Source organism: Anomaloglossus baeobatrachus, chromosome 1 (genome assembly GCF_048569485.1).
Source record: "Anomaloglossus baeobatrachus isolate aAnoBae1 chromosome 1, aAnoBae1.hap1, whole genome shotgun sequence".
NCBI classification, from domain to species: Eukaryota; Metazoa; Chordata; class Amphibia; order Anura; family Aromobatidae; genus Anomaloglossus; species Anomaloglossus baeobatrachus.
Window position 1 is genome coordinate 426,373,968 of NC_134353.1, and position 18,982 is coordinate 426,392,949.

An 18,982-nucleotide genomic window follows, 5' to 3' on the forward strand; every position below is an offset into this window, starting at 1 on the left:
CTTTGCACTAGTGGGACTATAGCAAAGTCCAATAGCCACGTATAGGATGCCACTAGGTACACTGAGTGTTTGCTAGTATAATGGCTTAGTTATAATGAGTTGGAGTGTGCAATGCAGGCAGACGCGCTCTGCAAATGTCTTTGCACTAGTGGGACTATAGCAAAGTCCAATAGCCACGTATAGGATGCCACTAGGTACACTGAGTGTTTGCTAGTATAATGGCTTAGTTATAATGAGTTGGAGTGTGCAATGCAGGCAGACGCGCTCTGCAAATGTCTTTGCACTAGTGGGACTATAGCAAAGTCCAATAGCCACGTATAGGATGCCACTAGGTACACTGAGTGTTTGCTAGTATAATGGCTTAGTTATAATGAGTTGGAGTGTGCAATGCAGGCAGACGCGCTCTGCAAATGTCTTTGCACTAGTGGGACTATAGCAAAGTCCAATAGCCACGTATAGGATGCCACTAGGTACACTGAGTGTTTGCTAGTATAATGGCTTAGTTATAATGAGTTGGAGTGTGCAATGCAGGCAGACGCGCTCTGCAAATGTCTTTGCACTAGTGGGACTATAGCAAAGTCCAATAGCCACGTATAGGATGCCACTAGGTACACTGAGTGTTTGCTAGTATAATGGCTTAGTTATAATGAGTTGGAGTGTGCAATGCAGGCAGACGCGCTCTGCAAATGTCTTTGCACTAGTGGGACTATAGCAAAGTCCAATAGCCACGTATAGGATGCCACTAGGTACACTGAGTGTTTGCTAGTATAATGGCTTAGTTATAATGAGTTGGAGTGTGCAATGCAGGCAGACGCGCTCTGCAAATGTCTTTGCACTAGTGGGACTATAGCAAAGTCCAATAGCCACGTATAGGATGCCACTAGGTACACTGAGTGTTTGCTAGTATAATGGCTTAGTTATAATGAGTTGGAGTGTGCAATGCAGGCAGACGCGCTCTGCAAATGTCTTTGCACTAGTGGGACTATAGCAAAGTCCAATAGCCACAGATAGGATGCCACTAGGTACACTGAGTGTTTGCTAGTATAATGGCTTAGTTATAATGAGTTGGAGTGTGCAATGCAGGCAGACGCGCTCTGCAAATGTCTTTGCACTAGTGGGACTATAGCAAAGTCCAATAGCCACGTATAGGATGCCACTAGGTACACTGAGTGTTTGCTAGTATAATGGCTTAGTTATAATGAGTTGGAGTGTGCAATGCAGGCAGACGCGCTCTGCAAATGTCTTTGCACTAGTGGGACTATAGCAAAGTCCAATAGCCACGTATAGGATGCCACTAGGTACACTGAGTGTTTGCTAGTATAATGGCTTAGTTATAATGAGTTGGAGTGTGCAATGCAGGCAGACGCGCTCTGCAAATGTCTTTGCACTAGTGGGACTATAGCAAAGTCCAATAGCCACGTATAGGATGCCACTAGGTACACTGAGTGTTTGCTAGTATAATGGCTTAGTTATAATGAGTTGGAGTGTGCAATGCAGGCAGACGCGCTCTGCAAATGTCTTTGCACTAGTGGGACTATAGCAAAGTCCAATAGCCACGTATAGGATGCCACTAGGTACACTGAGTGTTTGCTAGTATAATGGCTTAGTTATAATGAGTTGGAGTGTGCAATGCAGGCAGACGCGCTCTGCAAATGTCTTTGCACTAGTGGGACTATAGCAAAGTCCAATAGCCACGTATAGGATGCCACTAGGTACACTGAGTGTTTGCTAGTATAATGGCTTAGTTATAATGAGTTGGAGTGTGCAATGCAGGCAGACGCGCTCTGCAAATGTCTTTGCACTAGTGGGACTATAGCAAAGTCCAATAGCCACGTATAGGATGCCACTAGGTACACTGAGTGTTTGCTAGTATAATGGCTTAGTTATAATGAGTTGGAGTGTGCAATGCAGGCAGACGCGCTCTGCAAATGTCTTTGCACTAGTGGGACTATAGCAAAGTCCAATAGCCACGTATAGGATGCCACTAGGTACACTGAGTGTTTGCTAGTATAATGGCTTAGTTATAATGAGTTGGAGTGTGCAATGCAGGCAGACGCGCTCTGCAAATGTCTTTGCACTAGTGGGACTATAGCAAAGTCCAATAGCCACGTATAGGATGCCACTAGGTACACTGAGTGTTTGCTAGTATAATGGCTTAGTTATAATGAGTTGGAGTGTGCAATGCAGGCAGACGCGCTCTGCAAATGTCTTTGCACTAGTGGGACTATAGCAAAGTCCAATAGCCACGTATAGGATGCCACTAGGTACACTGAGTGTTTGCTAGTATAATGGCTTAGTTATAATGAGTTGGAGTGTGCAATGCAGGCAGACGCGCTCTGCAAATGTCTTTGCACTAGTGGGACTATAGCAAAGTCCAATAGCCACGTATAGGATGCCACTAGGTACACTGAGTGTTTGCTAGTATAATGGCTTAGTTATAATGAGTTGGAGTGTGCAATGCAGGCAGACGCGCTCTGCAAATGTCTTTGCACTAGTGGGACTATAGCAAAGTCCAATAGCCACGTATAGGATGCCACTAGGTACACTGAGTGTTTGCTAGTATAATGGCTTAGTTATAATGAGTTGGAGTGTGCAATGCAGGCAGACGCGCTCTGCAAATGTCTTTGCACTAGTGGGACTATAGCAAAGTCCAATAGCCACGTATAGGATGCCACTAGGTACACTGAGTGTTTGCTAGTATAATGGCTTAGTTATAATGAGTTGGAGTGTGCAATGCAGGCAGACGCGCTCTGCAAATGTCTTTGCACTAGTGGGACTATAGCAAAGTCCAATAGCCACGTATAGGATGCCACTAGGTACACTGAGTGTTTGCTAGTATAATGGCTTAGTTATAATGAGTTGGAGTGTGCAATGCAGGCAGACGCGCTCTGCAAATGTCTTTGCACTAGTGGGACTATAGCAAAGTCCAATAGCCACGTATAGGATGCCACTAGGTACACTGAGTGTTTGCTAGTATAATGGCTTAGTTATAATGAGTTGGAGTGTGCAATGCAGGCAGACGCGCTCTGCAAATGTCTTTGCACTAGTGGGACTATAGCAAAGTCCAATAGCCACGTATAGGATGCCACTAGGTACACTGAGTGTTTGCTAGTATAATGGCTTAGTTATAATGAGTTGGAGTGTGCAATGCAGGCAGACGCGCTCTGCAAATGTCTTTGCACTAGTGGGACTATAGCAAAGTCCAATAGCCACGTATAGGATGCCACTAGGTACACTGAGTGTTTGCTAGTATAATGGCTTAGTTATAATGAGTTGGAGTGTGCAATGCAGGCAGACGCGCTCTGCAAATGTCTTTGCACTAGTGGGACTATAGCAAAGTCCAATAGCCACGTATAGGATGCCACTAGGTACACTGAGTGTTTGCTAGTATAATGGCTTAGTTATAATGAGTTGGAGTGTGCAATGCAGGCAGACGCGCTCTGCAAATGTCTTTGCACTAGTGGGACTATAGCAAAGTCCAATAGCCACGTATAGGATGCCACTAGGTACACTGAGTGTTTGCTAGTATAATGGCTTAGTTATAATGAGTTGGAGTGTGCAATGCAGGCAGACGCGCTCTGCAAATGTCTTTGCACTAGTGGGACTATAGCAAAGTCCAATAGCCACGTATAGGATGCCACTAGGTACACTGAGTGTTTGCTAGTATAATGGCTTAGTTATAATGAGTTGGAGTGTGCAATGCAGGCAGACGCGCTCTGCAAATGTCTTTGCACTAGTGGGACTATAGCAAAGTCCAATAGCCACGTATAGGATGCCACTAGGTACACTGAGTGTTTGCTAGTATAATGGCTTAGTTATAATGAGTTGGAGTGTGCAATGCAGGCAGACGCGCTCTGCAAATGTCTTTGCACTAGTGGGACTATAGCAAAGTCCAATAGCCACGTATAGGATGCCACTAGGTACACTGAGTGTTTGCTAGTATAATGGCTTAGTTATAATGAGTTGGAGTGTGCAATGCAGGCAGACGCGCTCTGCAAATGTCTTTGCACTAGTGGGACTATAGCAAAGTCCAATAGCCACGTATAGGATGCCACTAGGTACACTGAGTGTTTGCTAGTATAATGGCTTAGTTATAATGAGTTGGAGTGTGCAATGCAGGCAGACGCGCTCTGCAAATGTCTTTGCACTAGTGGGACTATAGCAAAGTCCAATAGCCACGTATAGGATGCCACTAGGTACACTGAGTGTTTGCTAGTATAATGGCTTAGTTATAATGAGTTGGAGTGTGCAATGCAGGCAGACGCGCTCTGCAAATGTCTTTGCACTAGTGGGACTATAGCAAAGTCCAATAGCCACGTATAGGATGCCACTAGGTACACTGAGTGTTTGCTAGTATAATGGCTTAGTTATAATGAGTTGGAGTGTGCAATGCAGGCAGACGCGCTCTGCAAATGTCTTTGCACTAGTGGGACTATAGCAAAGTCCAATAGCCACGTATAGGATGCCACTAGGTACACTGAGTGTTTGCTAGTATAAGGGCTTAGTTATAATGAGTTGGGTGTGCAATGCAGGCAGACGCGCTCTGCAAATGTCTTTGCACTAGTGGGACTATAGCAAAGTCCAATAGCCACGTATAGGATGCCACTAGGTACACTGAGTGTTTGCTAGTATAATGGCTTAGTTATAATGAGTTGGAGTGTGCAATGCAGGCAGACGCGCTCTGCAAATGTCTTTGCACTAGTGGGACTATAGCAAAGTCCAATAGCCACGTATAGGATGCCACTAGGTACACTGAGTGTTTGCTAGTATAATGGCTTAGTTATAATGAGTTGGAGTGTGCAATGCAGGCAGACGCGCTCTGCAAATGTCTTTGCACTAGTGGGACTATAGCAAAGTCCAATAGCCACAGTATAGGATGCCACTAGGTACACTGAGTGTTTGCTAGTATAATGGCTTAGTTATAATGAGTTGGAGTGTGCAATGCAGGCAGACGCGCTCTGCAAATGTCTTTGCACTAGTGGGACTATAGCAAAGTCCAATAGCCACAGATAGGATGCCACTAGGTACACTGAGTGTTTGCTAGTATAATGGCTTAGTTATAATGAGTTGGAGTGTGCAATGCAGGCAGACGCGCTCTGCAAATGTCTTTGCACTAGTGGGACTATAGCAAAGTCCAATAGCCACGTATAGGATGCCACTAGGTACACTGAGTGTTTGCTAGTATAATGGCTTAGTTATAATGAGTTGGAGTGTGCAATGCAGGCAGACGCGCTCTGCAAATGTCTTTGCACTAGTGGGACTATAGCAAAGTCCAATAGCCACGTATAGGATGCCACTAGGTACACTGAGTGTTTGCTAGTATAATGGCTTAGTTATAATGAGTTGGAGTGTGCAATGCAGGCAGACGCGCTCTGCAAATGTCTTTGCACTAGTGGGACTATAGCAAAGTCCAATAGCCACGTATAGGATGCCACTAGGTACACTGAGTGTTTGCTAGTATAATGGCTTAGTTATAATGAGTTGGAGTGTGCAATGCAGGCAGACGCGCTCTGCAAATGTCTTTGCACTAGTGGGACTATAGCAAAGTCCAATAGCCACGTATAGGATGCCACTAGGTACACTGAGTGTTTGCTAGTATAATGGCTTAGTTATAATGAGTTGGAGTGTGCAATGCAGGCAGACGCGCTCTGCAAATGTCTTTGCACTAGTGGGACTATAGCAAAGTCCAATAGCCACGTATAGGATGCCACTAGGTACACTGAGTGTTTGCTAGTATAATGGCTTAGTTATAATGAGTTGGAGTGTGCAATGCAGGCAGACGCGCTCTGCAAATGTCTTTGCACTAGTGGGACTATAGCAAAGTCCAATAGCCACAGATAGGATGCCACTAGGTACACTGAGTGTTTGCTAGTATAATGGCTTAGTTATAATGAGTTGGAGTGTGCAATGCAGGCAGACGCGCTCTGCAAATGTCTTTGCACTAGTGGGACTATAGCAAAGTCCAATAGCCACGTATAGGATGCCACTAGGTACACTGAGTGTTTGCTAGTATAATGGCTTAGTTATAATGAGTTGGAGTGTGCAATGCAGGCAGACGCGCTCTGCAAATGTCTTTGCACTAGTGGGACTATAGCAAAGTCCAATAGCCACGTATAGGATGCCACTAGGTACACTGAGTGTTTGCTAGTATAATGGCTTAGTTATAATGAGTTGGAGTGTGCAATGCAGGCAGACGCGCTCTGCAAATGTCTTTGCACTAGTGGGACTATAGCAAAGTCCAATAGCCACGTATAGGATGCCACTAGGTACACTGAGTGTTTGCTAGTATAATGGCTTAGTTATAATGAGTTGGAGTGTGCAATGCAGGCAGACGCGCTCTGCAAATGTCTTTGCACTAGTGGGACTATAGCAAAGTCCAATAGCCACAGTATAGGATGCCACTAGGTACACTGAGTGTTTGCTAGTATAATGGCTTAGTTATAATGAGTTGGAGTGTGCAATGCAGGCAGACGCGCTCTGCAAATGTCTTTGCACTAGTGGGACTATAGCAAAGTCCAATAGCCACGTATAGGATGCCACTAGGTACACTGAGTGTTTGCTAGTATAATGGCTTAGTTATAATGAGTTGGAGTGTGCAATGCAGGCAGACGCGCTCTGCAAATGTCTTTGCACTAGTGGGACTATAGCAAAGTCCAATAGCCACGTATAGGATGCCACTAGGTACACTGAGTGTTTGCTAGTATAATGGCTTAGTTATAATGAGTTGGAGTGTGCAATGCAGGCAGACGCGCTCTGCAAATGTCTTTGCACTAGTGGGACTATAGCAAAGTCCAATAGCCACGTATAGGATGCCACTAGGTACACTGAGTGTTTGCTAGTATAATGGCTTAGTTATAATGAGTTGGAGTGTGCAATGCAGGCAGACGCGCTCTGCAAATGTCTTTGCACTAGTGGGACTATAGCAAAGTCCAATAGCCACGTATAGGATGCCACTAGGTACACTGAGTGTTTGCTAGTATAATGGCTTAGTTATAATGAGTTGGAGTGTGCAATGCAGGCAGACGCGCTCTGCAAATGTCTTTGCACTAGTGGGACTATAGCAAAGTCCAATAGCCACGTATAGGATGCCACTAGGTACACTGAGTGTTTGCTAGTATAATGGCTTAGTTATAATGAGTTGGAGTGTGCAATGCAGGCAGACGCGCTCTGCAAATGTCTTTGCACTAGTGGGACTATAGCAAAGTCCAATAGCCACGTATAGGATGCCACTAGGTACACTGAGTGTTTGCTAGTATAATGGCTTAGTTATAATGAGTTGGAGTGTGCAATGCAGGCAGACGCGCTCTGCAAATGTCTTTGCACTAGTGGGACTATAGCAAAGTCCAATAGCCACGTATAGGATGCCACTAGGTACACTGAGTGTTTGCTAGTATAATGGCTTAGTTATAATGAGTTGGAGTGTGCAATGCAGGCAGACGCGCTCTGCAAATGTCTTTGCACTAGTGGGACTATAGCAAAGTCCAATAGCCACGTATAGGATGCCACTAGGTACACTGAGTGTTTGCTAGTATAATGGCTTAGTTATAATGAGTTGGAGTGTGCAATGCAGGCAGACGCGCTCTGCAAATGTCTTTGCACTAGTGGGACTATAGCAAAGTCCAATAGCCACGTATAGGATGCCACTAGGTACACTGAGTGTTTGCTAGTATAATGGCTTAGTTATAATGAGTTGGAGTGTGCAATGCAGGCAGACGCGCTCTGCAAATGTCTTTGCACTAGTGGGACTATAGCAAAGTCCAATAGCCACGTATAGGATGCCACTAGGTACACTGAGTGTTTGCTAGTATAATGGCTTAGTTATAATGAGTTGGAGTGTGCAATGCAGGCAGACGCGCTCTGCAAATGTCTTTGCACTAGTGGGACTATAGCAAAGTCCAATAGCCACGTATAGGATGCCACTAGGTACACTGAGTGTTTGCTAGTATAATGGCTTAGTTATAATGAGTTGGAGTGTGCAATGCAGGCAGACGCGCTCTGCAAATGTCTTTGCACTAGTGGGACTATAGCAAAGTCCAATAGCCACGTATAGGATGCCACTAGGTACACTGAGTGTTTGCTAGTATAATGGCTTAGTTATAATGAGTTGGAGTGTGCAATGCAGGCAGACGCGCTCTGCAAATGTCTTTGCACTAGTGGGACTATAGCAAAGTCCAATAGCCACGTATAGGATGCCACTAGGTACACTGAGTGTTTGCTAGTATAATGGCTTAGTTATAATGAGTTGGAGTGTGCAATGCAGGCAGACGCGCTCTGCAAATGTCTTTGCACTAGTGGGACTATAGCAAAGTCCAATAGCCACGTATAGGATGCCACTAGGTACACTGAGTGTTTGCTAGTATAATGGCTTAGTTATAATGAGTTGGAGTGTGCAATGCAGGCAGACGCGCTCTGCAAATGTCTTTGCACTAGTGGGACTATAGCAAAGTCCAATAGCCACGTATAGGATGCCACTAGGTACACTGAGTGTTTGCTAGTATAATGGCTTAGTTATAATGAGTTGGAGTGTGCAATGCAGGCAGACGCGCTCTGCAAATGTCTTTGCACTAGTGGGACTATAGCAAAGTCCAATAGCCACGTATAGGATGCCACTAGGTACACTGAGTGTTTGCTAGTATAATGGCTTAGTTATAATGAGTTGGAGTGTGCAATGCAGGCAGACGCGCTCTGCAAATGTCTTTGCACTAGTGGGACTATAGCAAAGTCCAATAGCCACGTATAGGATGCCACTAGGTACACTGAGTGTTTGCTAGTATAATGGCTTAGTTATAATGAGTTGGAGTGTGCAATGCAGGCAGACGCGCTCTGCAAATGTCTTTGCACTAGTGGGACTATAGCAAAGTCCAATAGCCACGTATAGGATGCCACTAGGTACACTGAGTGTTTGCTAGTATAATGGCTTAGTTATAATGAGTTGGAGTGTGCAATGCAGGCAGACGCGCTCTGCAAATGTCTTTGCACTAGTGGGACTATAGCAAAGTCCAATAGCCACGTATAGGATGCCACTAGGTACACTGAGTGTTTGCTAGTATAATGGCTTAGTTATAATGAGTTGGAGTGTGCAATGCAGGCAGACGCGCTCTGCAAATGTCTTTGCACTAGTGGGACTATAGCAAAGTCCAATAGCCACGTATAGGATGCCACTAGGTACACTGAGTGTTTGCTAGTATAATGGCTTAGTTATAATGAGTTGGAGTGTGCAATGCAGGCAGACGCGCTCTGCAAATGTCTTTGCACTAGTGGGACTATAGCAAAGTCCAATAGCCACGTATAGGATGCCACTAGGTACACTGAGTGTTTGCTAGTATAATGGCTTAGTTATAATGAGTTGGAGTGTGCAATGCAGGCAGACGCGCTCTGCAAATGTCTTTGCACTAGTGGGACTATAGCAAAGTCCAATAGCCACGTATAGGATGCCACTAGGTACACTGAGTGTTTGCTAGTATAATGGCTTAGTTATAATGAGTTGGAGTGTGCAATGCAGGCAGACGCGCTCTGCAAATGTCTTTGCACTAGTGGGACTATAGCAAAGTCCAATAGCCACGTATAGGATGCCACTAGGTACACTGAGTGTTTGCTAGTATAATGGCTTAGTTATAATGAGTTGGAGTGTGCAATGCAGGCAGACGCGCTCTGCAAATGTCTTTGCACTAGTGGGACTATAGCAAAGTCCAATAGCCACGTATAGGATGCCACTAGGTACACTGAGTGTTTGCTAGTATAATGGCTTAGTTATAATGAGTTGGAGTGTGCAATGCAGGCAGACGCGCTCTGCAAATGTCTTTGCACTAGTGGGACTATAGCAAAGTCCAATAGCCACGTATAGGATGCCACTAGGTACACTGAGTGTTTGCTAGTATAATGGCTTAGTTATAATGAGTTGGAGTGTGCAATGCAGGCAGACGCGCTCTGCAAATGTCTTTGCACTAGTGGGACTATAGCAAAGTCCAATAGCCACGTATAGGATGCCACTAGGTACACTGAGTGTTTGCTAGTATAATGGCTTAGTTATAATGAGTTGGAGTGTGCAATGCAGGCAGACGCGCTCTGCAAATGTCTTTGCACTAGTGGGACTATAGCAAAGTCCAATAGCCACGTATAGGATGCCACTAGGTACACTGAGTGTTTGCTAGTATAATGGCTTAGTTATAATGAGTTGGAGTGTGCAATGCAGGCAGACGCGCTCTGCAAATGTCTTTGCACTAGTGGGACTATAGCAAAGTCCAATAGCCACGTATAGGATGCCACTAGGTACACTGAGTGTTTGCTAGTATAATGGCTTAGTTATAATGAGTTGGAGTGTGCAATGCAGGCAGACGCGCTCTGCAAATGTCTTTGCACTAGTGGGACTATAGCAAAGTCCAATAGCCACAGTATAGGATGCCACTAGGTACACTGAGTGTTTGCTAGTATAATGGCTTAGTTATAATGAGTTGGAGTGTGCAATGCAGGCAGACGCGCTCTGCAAATGTCTTTGCACTAGTGGGACTATAGCAAAGTCCAATAGCCACAGTATAGGATGCCACTAGGTACACTGAGTGTTTGCTAGTATAATGGCTTAGTTATAATGAGTTGGAGTGTGCAATGCAGGCAGACGCGCTCTGCAAATGTCTTTGCACTAGTGGGACTATAGCAAAGTCCAATAGCCACGTATAGGATGCCACTAGGTACACTGAGTGTTTGCTAGTATAATGGCTTAGTTATAATGAGTTGGAGTGTGCAATGCAGGCAGACGCGCTCTGCAAATGTCTTTGCACTAGTGGGACTATAGCAAAGTCCAATAGCCACGTATAGGATGCCACTAGGTACACTGAGTGTTTGCTAGTATAATGGCTTAGTTATAATGAGTTGGAGTGTGCAATGCAGGCAGACGCGCTCTGCAAATGTCTTTGCACTAGTGGGACTATAGCAAAGTCCAATAGCCACGTATAGGATGCCACTAGGTACACTGAGTGTTTGCTAGTATAATGGCTTAGTTATAATGAGTTGGAGTGTGCAATGCAGGCAGACGCGCTCTGCAAATGTCTTTGCACTAGTGGGACTATAGCAAAGTCCAATAGCCACGTATAGGATGCCACTAGGTACACTGAGTGTTTGCTAGTATAATGGCTTAGTTATAATGAGTTGGAGTGTGCAATGCAGGCAGACGCGCTCTGCAAATGTCTTTGCACTAGTGGGACTATAGCAAAGTCCAATAGCCACGTATAGGATGCCACTAGGTACACTGAGTGTTTGCTAGTATAATGGCTTAGTTATAATGAGTTGGAGTGTGCAATGCAGGCAGACGCGCTCTGCAAATGTCTTTGCACTAGTGGGACTATAGCAAAGTCCAATAGCCACGTATAGGATGCCACTAGGTACACTGAGTGTTTGCTAGTATAATGGCTTAGTTATAATGAGTTGGAGTGTGCAATGCAGGCAGACGCGCTCTGCAAATGTCTTTGCACTAGTGGGACTATAGCAAAGTCCAATAGCCACGTATAGGATGCCACTAGGTACACTGAGTGTTTGCTAGTATAATGGCTTAGTTATAATGAGTTGGAGTGTGCAATGCAGGCAGACGCGCTCTGCAAATGTCTTTGCACTAGTGGGACTATAGCAAAGTCCAATAGCCACGTATAGGATGCCACTAGGTACACTGAGTGTTTGCTAGTATAATGGCTTAGTTATAATGAGTTGGAGTGTGCAATGCAGGCAGACGCGCTCTGCAAATGTCTTTGCACTAGTGGGACTATAGCAAAGTCCAATAGCCACGTATAGGATGCCACTAGGTACACTGAGTGTTTGCTAGTATAATGGCTTAGTTATAATGAGTTGGAGTGTGCAATGCAGGCAGACGCGCTCTGCAAATGTCTTTGCACTAGTGGGACTATAGCAAAGTCCAATAGCCACGTATAGGATGCCACTAGGTACACTGAGTGTTTGCTAGTATAATGGCTTAGTTATAATGAGTTGGAGTGTGCAATGCAGGCAGACGCGCTCTGCAAATGTCTTTGCACTAGTGGGACTATAGCAAAGTCCAATAGCCACGTATAGGATGCCACTAGGTACACTGAGTGTTTGCTAGTATAATGGCTTAGTTATAATGAGTTGGAGTGTGCAATGCAGGCAGACGCGCTCTGCAAATGTCTTTGCACTAGTGGGACTATAGCAAAGTCCAATAGCCACGTATAGGATGCCACTAGGTACACTGAGTGTTTGCTAGTATAATGGCTTAGTTATAATGAGTTGGAGTGTGCAATGCAGGCAGACGCGCTCTGCAAATGTCTTTGCACTAGTGGGACTATAGCAAAGTCCAATAGCCACGTATAGGATGCCACTAGGTACACTGAGTGTTTGCTAGTATAATGGCTTAGTTATAATGAGTTGGAGTGTGCAATGCAGGCAGACGCGCTCTGCAAATGTCTTTGCACTAGTGGGACTATAGCAAAGTCCAATAGCCACGTATAGGATGCCACTAGGTACACTGAGTGTTTGCTAGTATAATGGCTTAGTTATAATGAGTTGGAGTGTGCAATGCAGGCAGACGCGCTCTGCAAATGTCTTTGCACTAGTGGGACTATAGCAAAGTCCAATAGCCACGTATAGGATGCCACTAGGTACACTGAGTGTTTGCTAGTATAATGGCTTAGTTATAATGAGTTGGAGTGTGCAATGCAGGCAGACGCGCTCTGCAAATGTCTTTGCACTAGTGGGACTATAGCAAAGTCCAATAGCCACGTATAGGATGCCACTAGGTACACTGAGTGTTTGCTAGTATAATGGCTTAGTTATAATGAGTTGGAGTGTGCAATGCAGGCAGACGCGCTCTGCAAATGTCTTTGCACTAGTGGGACTATAGCAAAGTCCAATAGCCACGTATAGGATGCCACTAGGTACACTGAGTGTTTGCTAGTATAATGGCTTAGTTATAATGAGTTGGAGTGTGCAATGCAGGCAGACGCGCTCTGCAAATGTCTTTGCACTAGTGGGACTATAGCAAAGTCCAATAGCCACGTATAGGATGCCACTAGGTACACTGAGTGTTTGCTAGTATAATGGCTTAGTTATAATGAGTTGGAGTGTGCAATGCAGGCAGACGCGCTCTGCAAATGTCTTTGCACTAGTGGGACTATAGCAAAGTCCAATAGCCACGTATAGGATGCCACTAGGTACACTGAGTGTTTGCTAGTATAATGGCTTAGTTATAATGAGTTGGAGTGTGCAATGCAGGCAGACGCGCTCTGCAAATGTCTTTGCACTAGTGGGACTATAGCAAAGTCCAATAGCCACAGATAGGATGCCACTAGGTACACTGAGTGTTTGCTAGTATAATGGCTTAGTTATAATGAGTTGGAGTGTGCAATGCAGGCAGACGCGCTCTGCAAATGTCTTTGCACTAGTGGGACTATAGCAAAGTCCAATAGCCACGTATAGGATGCCACTAGGTACACTGAGTGTTTGCTAGTATAATGGCTTAGTTATAATGAGTTGGAGTGTGCAATGCAGGCAGACGCGCTCTGCAAATGTCTTTGCACTAGTGGGACTATAGCAAAGTCCAATAGCCACGTATAGGATGCCACTAGGTACACTGAGTGTTTGCTAGTATAATGGCTTAGTTATAATGAGTTGGAGTGTGCAATGCAGGCAGACGCGCTCTGCAAATGTCTTTGCACTAGTGGGACTATAGCAAAGTCCAATAGCCACGTATAGGATGCCACTAGGTACACTGAGTGTTTGCTAGTATAATGGCTTAGTTATAATGAGTTGGAGTGTGCAATGCAGGCAGACGCGCTCTGCAAATGTCTTTGCACTAGTGGGACTATAGCAAAGTCCAATAGCCACAGATAGGATGCCACTAGGTACACTGAGTGTTTGCTAGTATAATGGCTTAGTTATAATGAGTTGGAGTGTGCAATGCAGGCAGACGCGCTCTGCAAATGTCTTTGCACTAGTGGGACTATAGCAAAGTCCAATAGCCACGTATAGGATGCCACTAGGTACACTGAGTGTTTGCTAGTATAATGGCTTAGTTATAATGAGTTGGAGTGTGCAATGCAGGCAGACGCGCTCTGCAAATGTCTTTGCACTAGTGGGACTATAGCAAAGTCCAATAGCCACGTATAGGATGCCACTAGGTACACTGAGTGTTTGCTAGTATAATGGCTTAGTTATAATGAGTTGGAGTGTGCAATGCAGGCAGACGCGCTCTGCAAATGTCTTTGCACTAGTGGGACTATAGCAAAGTCCAATAGCCACGTATAGGATGCCACTAGGTACACTGAGTGTTTGCTAGTATAATGGCTTAGTTATAATGAGTTGGAGTGTGCAATGCAGGCAGACGCGCTCTGCAAATGTCTTTGCACTAGTGGGACTATAGCAAAGTCCAATAGCCACGTATAGGATGCCACTAGGTACACTGAGTGTTTGCTAGTATAATGGCTTAGTTATAATGAGTTGGAGTGTGCAATGCAGGCAGACGCGCTCTGCAAATGTCTTTGCACTAGTGGGACTATAGCAAAGTCCAATAGCCACGTATAGGATGCCACTAGGTACACTGAGTGTTTGCTAGTATAATGGCTTAGTTATAATGAGTTGGAGTGTGCAATGCAGGCAGACGCGCTCTGCAAATGTCTTTGCACTAGTGGGACTATAGCAAAGTCCAATAGCCACAGATAGGATGCCACTAGGTACACTGAGTGTTTGCTAGTATAATGGCTTAGTTATAATGAGTTGGAGTGTGCAATGCAGGCAGACGCGCTCAAATGTCTTTGCACTAGTGGGACTATAGCAAAGTCCAATAGCCACGTATAGGATGCCACTAGGTACACTGAGTGTTTGCTAGTATAATGGCTTAGTTATCATGAGTTGGAGTGTGCAATGCAGGCAGACGCGCTCTGCAAATGTCTTTGCACTAGTGGGACTATAGCAAAGTCCAATAGCCACAGATAGGATGCCACTAGGTACACTGAGTGTTTGCTAGTATAATGGCTTAGTTATAATGAGTTGGAGTGTGCAATGCAGGCAGACGCGCTCTGCAAATGTCTTTGCACTAGTGGGACTATAGCAAAGTCCAATAGCCACGTATAGGATGCCACTAGGTACACTGAGTGTTTGCCTAGTATAATGGCTTAGTTATAATGAGTTGGAGTGTGCAATGCAGGCAGACGCGCTCTGCAAATGTCTTTGCACTAGTGTGACTATAGCAAAGTCCAATAGCCACGTATAGGATGCCACTAGGTACACTGAGTGTTTGCTAGTATAATGGCTTAGTTATAATGAGTTGGAGTGTGCAATGCAGGCAGACGCGCTCTGCAAATGTCTTTGCACTAGTGGGACTATAGCAAAGTCAATAGCCACGTATAGGATGCCACTAGGTACACTGAGTGTTTGCTAGTATAATGGCTTAGTTATAATGAGTTGGAGTGTGCAATGCAGGCAGACGCGCTCTGCAAATGTCTTTGCACTAGTGGGACTATAGCAAAGTCCAATAGCCACGTATAGGATGCCACTAGGTACACTGAGTGTTTGCTAGTATAATGGCTTAGTTATAATGAGTTGGAGTGTGCAATGCAGGCAGACGCGCTCTGCAAATGTCTTTGCACTAGTGGGACTATAGCAAAGTCCAATAGCCACGTATAGGATGCCACTAGGTACACTGAGTGTTTGCTAGTATAATGGCTTAGTTATAATGAGTTGGAGTGTGCAATGCAGGCAGACGCGCTCTGCAAATGTCTTTGCACTAGTGGGACTATAGCAAAGTCCAATAGCCACGTATAGGATGCCACTAGGTACACTGAGTGTTTGCTAGTATAATGGCTTAGTTATAATGAGTTGGAGTGTGCAATGCAGGCAGACGCGCTCTGCAAATGTCTTTGCACTAGTGGGACTATAGCAAAGTCCAATAGCCACGATAGGATGCCACTAGGTACACTGAGTGTTTGCTAGTATAATGGCTTAGTTATCATGAGTTGGAGTGTGCAATGCAGGCAGACGCGCTCTGCAAATGTCTTTGCACTAGTGGGACTATAGCAAAGTCCAATAGCCACGTATAGGATGCCACTAGGTACACTGAGTGTTTGCTAGTATAATGGCTTAGTTATCATGAGTTGGAGTGTGCAATGCAGGCAGACGCGCTCTGCAAATGTCTTTGCACTAGTGGGACTATAGCAAAGTCCAATAGCCACAGATAGGATGCCACTAGGTACACTGAGTGTTTGCTAGTATAATGGCTTAGTTATAATGAGTTGGAGTGTGCAATGCAGGCAGACGCGCTCTGCAAATGTCTTTGCACTAGTGGGACTATAGCAAAGTCCAATAGCCACGTATAGGATGCCACTAGGTACACTGAGTGTTTGCTAGTATAATGGCTTAGTTATCATGAGTTGGAGTGTGCAATGCAGGCAGACGCGCTCTGCAAATGTCTTTGCACTAGTGGGACTATAGCAAAGTCCAATAGCCACGTATAGGATGCCACTAGGTACACTGAGTGTTTGCTAGTATAATGGCTTAGTTATCATGAGTTGGAGTGTGCAATGCAGGCAGACGCGCTCTGCAAATGTCTTTGCACTAGTGGGACTATAGCAAAGTCCAATAGCCACGTATAGGATGCCACTAGGTACACTGAGTGTTTGCTAGTATAATGGCTTAGTTATAATGAGTTGGAGTGTGCAATGCAGGCAGACGCGCTCTGCAAATGTCTTTGCACTAGTGGGACTATAGCAAAGTCCAATAGCCACGTATAGGATGCCACTAGGTACACTGAGTGTTTGCTAGTATAATGGCTTAGTTATATGAGTTGGAGTGTGCAATGCAGGCAGACGCGCTCTGCAAATGTCTTTGCACTAGTGGGACTATAGCAAAGTCCAATAGCCACGTATAGGATGCCACTAGGTACACTGAGTGTTTGCTAGTATAATGGCTTAGTTATAATGAGTTGGAGTGTGCAATGCAGGCAGACGCGCTCTGCAAATGTCTTTGCACTAGTGGGACTATAGCAAAGTCCAATAGCCACGTATAGGATGCCACTAGGTACACTGAGTGTTTGCTAGTATAATGGCTTAGTTATAATGAGTTGGAGTGTGCAATGCAGGCAGACGCGCTCTGCAAATGTCTTTGCACTAGTGGGACTATAGCAAAGTCAATAGCCACGTATAGGATGCCACTAGGTACACTGAGTGTTTGCTAGTATAATGGCTTAGTTATCATGAGTTGGAGTGTGCAATGCAGGCAGACGCGCTCTGCAAATGTCTTTGCACTAGTGGGACTATAGCAAAGTCCAATAGCCACGATAGGATGCCACTAGGTACACTGAGTGTTTGCTAGTATAATGGCTTAGTTATAATGAGTTGGAGTGTGCAATGCAGGCAGACGCGCTCTGCAAATGTCTTTGCACTAGTGGGACTATAGCAAAGTCCAATAGCCACGTATAGGATGCCACTAGGTACACTGAGTGTTTGCTAGTATAATGGCTTAGTTATAATGAGTTGGAGTGTGCAATGCAGGCAGACGCGCTCTGCAAATGTCTTTGCACTAGTGTGACTATAGCAAAGTCCAATAGCCACGTATAGGATGCCACTAGGTACACTGAGTGTTTGCTAGTATAATGGCTTAGTTATCATGAGTGGAGTGTGCAATGCAGGCAGACGCGCTCTGCAAATGTCTTTGCACTAGTGGGACTATAGCAAAGTCCAATAGCCACGTATAGGATGCCACTAGGTACACTGAGTGTTTGCTAGTATAATGGCTTAGTTATAATGAGTTGGAGTGTGCAATGCAGGCAGACGCGCTCTGCAAATGTCTTTGCACTAGTGGACTATAGCAAAGTCAATAGCCACAGATAGGATGCCACTAGGTACACTGAGTGTTTGCTAGTATAATGGCTTAGTTATCAATGAGTTGGAGTGTGCAATGCAGGCAGACGCGCTCTGCAAATGTCTTTGCACTAGTGGGACTATAGCAAAGTCCAATAGCCACGTATAGGATGCCACTAGGTACACTGAGTGTTTGCTAGTATAATGGCTTAGTTATATGAGTTGGAGGTGTGCAAATGCAGGCAGACGCGCTCTGCAAATGTCTTTGCACTAGTGGGACTATAGCAAAGTCCAATAGCCACGATAGGATGCCACTAGGTACACTGAGTGTTTGCTAGTATAATGGCTTAGTTATAATGAGTTGGAGTGTGCAATGCAGGCAGACGCGCTCTGCAAATGTCTTTGCACTAGTGGGACTATAGCAAAGTCCAATAGCCACGTATAGGATGCCACTAGGTACACTGAGTGTTTGCTAGTATAATGGCTTAGTATCATGAGTTGGAGTGTGCAATGCAGGCAGACGCGCTCTGCAAATGTCTTTGCACTAGTGGGACTATAGCAAAGTCCAATAGCCACGTATAGGATGCCACTAGGTACACTGAGTGTTTGCTAGTATAATGGCTTAGTTATCATGAGTTGGAGTGTGCAATGCAGGCAGACGCGCTCTGCAAATGTCTTTGCACTAGTGGGACTATAGCAAAGTCCATAGCCACGTATAGGATGCCACTAGGTACACTGAGTGTTTGCTAGTATAATGGCTTAGTTATAATGAGTTGGAGTGTGCAATGCAGGCAGATGCGCTCTGCAAATTGTCTTTGCACTAGTGGGACTATAGCAAAGTCCAATTAGCCACAGATAGGATGCCACGACCACTGAGTGTTTGCTAGTATAATGGCTTAGTATAATGAGTTGGAGTGTGCAAAGCAGGCAGACGCGCTCTGCAAATGTCTTTGCACTAGTGGGACCTATAGCAAAGTCCAATAGCCACGTATAGGATGCCACTAGGTACACTGAGTGTTTGCTAGTATAATGGCTTAGTTATAATGAGTTGGAGTGTGCAATGCAGGCAGACGCGCTCTGCAAAGTGAGTCTTTGCACTAGTGTGTGACTGATAGCAAAGTCCAATAGCCCACGTAAAGGATACCAACTAGGTACACTGAGTGTTTATGCTA